Raw genomic sequence first — 2,077 nt, 5'->3', positions numbered from 1 at the left:
GTATGCCTCAGCAAAGGAACCTAGAGGAGCTTTCAAGACAGCCTGAAAAGCAGGAAACCTGGATTAACATCTTGGTTCTGAGACTGCTTCAAAAATGACTGAAAAGTCACTTAACTTTTCTGAGCTCCACTGTCTTCTCTATAAATTAGTAAAATACTATTAGAATAGTCTACATAAAAAGAGATCTTATAATGAAAGTACTTCATGATAATGAACATCATCCACTGAGAGAGATACAGCTATTGCGAACAACTTTTTCAAGGTAAGGATATTGTTCAGAGATTCCTAGAAAGTCTGGAACGTAGAAGAGCCTTAAAAATCATCTACTTGAGGGGTTCTTAGCCTTTTTTGCTTCATGGATCCCTTTGCTATCTCGTAAAGACCATGGACAAATTTATGAGAATCATTTCACTAACAGTCATTAAAATATGTAAGATTAAAATGGAAACAAACTACAGGGAAATACATTTATAAAAATATTTTTAGGTCCATGAATTTCAAGTTTAAATCCTCTGAACTAGCTCTATCATTTCTTTTAAAAAATAGGAAAATTGAGGCAAAAAGAACTGTCATTTTCCAAAGGTCACACAGTGAACCTGAACCAAAGTTACGCGAGATGATCTTCCCATCATTTTCCATCTGTTTCTTTTCTCCATGCAGGCAGTAGAGAAAATCCTCTATCCCTAGAACATGGCCAATCTCACTGTGGTGACAGGATTCCTCCTCATGGGCTTTTCCAACATCTGGGAGCTACAGGTCTTAAATGCAATCATCTTCTTGCTGATCTACCTAGTGGCTCTAGTGGGTAATATACTTATTTTCACCCTCATCTCTCTTGATGGGAAACTCAATACTCCTATGTACTTCTTCCTGAAGAACCTCTCCTTTTTAGACCTCTGCCTTATTTCCACCACAGTCCCCAAATCAATTGCTAACTCTCTAAGTCACAGCTGCTACATCTCTTTTTGGGGGTGTGTCTCACAGCTCTTTTTAATGGTGGTATTTGCAGCATCAGAACTTGATCTCCTCACAGTGATGTCCTATGACCACTATGTGGCCATTTGTCAGCCCCTGCACTATGAACTCATCATGACTAGAGGGGCTTGTGTGAAGATGGCAGATGCTTCCTGGCTCACCGGAGGTTTGTTTGGGGCTCTGTACTCAATTAGTATATTCACTTTGCCCTTCTGTGCTCCAAGGAGGTCCACCAGTTCTTCTGTGATGTCCCTCCCTTGCTCAGGATCTCCTGCTCTGAAACACACTTTGCACTTGATGTCAGTGTGGCTTTTGGGGTTGGTGTAGGGGTTTTGTGCTCTATTTACATCACAATCTCTTACAGTCACATCTTCTCAACTGTCCTGAAGATTCCAACCAGAGAGGGTAGGTCAAAAGCCTTCTCCACTTGCCTGCCCCACCTCATTGTTCTCATGGTTTTTATCACCACAGTTTTCATTGCTTATCTACAGCCACCCCAGGAATCTGACTCACTTCTAGATCTGTTGTTGCCCATGTTCTATACAGTGCTGCCCCCAACCACGAACCCAATCATCTATAGTCTGAGGAACAAGGACATGAAGACCGCATTGATGAATCTCATAGCCTGGGAATTAATACCAAAGGCATTAACCTCAAAATCTTTTCCATGATAACATGACTGTGCACATATATTCACACATGTATAAACACATATATACATAGATACATGTATGCATATGTGTATGTTTCATATTTATACACATTTATGTTTATACATATCATATACGTATTGATATATCACTTCAACATGTGTTTACTGACTTAAATTCCTTGCTACCATGTCTATATCAAGCTCACCAATTTTAAAATGTTGACTCCCAGACTGTCTTGAGAATCATAACATTATGCTTTTAAAAGTCTGCTCAGCCATTCTGGTCCTGAAAACAAAAGGCCATAAGTTATCTGAAAAAAAGTGTACTTATTGAAAATAATGCATATGAAGTTCCTTTGATCAATTTATGTCAACTCTTTTCTTAACACATAGCTGCATAGAATGATAGAAAATATGATCTGACTTGAAAACAGATGAAGCATTTGACTC

At 38.9% G+C, this 2,077-nt stretch overlaps 1 pseudogene; it reads left to right on the top strand.

Moving 5' to 3' along the window:
* The first annotated feature begins 690 nt into the window (after positions 1-690).
* Positions 691-1,646, top strand: LOC114048374 (annotated as a pseudogene).
* The last annotated feature ends 431 nt before the right edge of the window (positions 1,647-2,077 follow it).

This window comes from Vombatus ursinus, unplaced genomic scaffold (assembly GCF_900497805.2).
Source record: "Vombatus ursinus unplaced genomic scaffold, bare-nosed wombat genome assembly UNPS02002014.1, whole genome shotgun sequence".
NCBI classification, from domain to species: domain Eukaryota; kingdom Metazoa; phylum Chordata; class Mammalia; order Diprotodontia; family Vombatidae; genus Vombatus; species Vombatus ursinus.
Note: the sequence above shows the minus strand (reverse complement) of the source record. Positions and strands in the feature narration are given on the sequence as shown.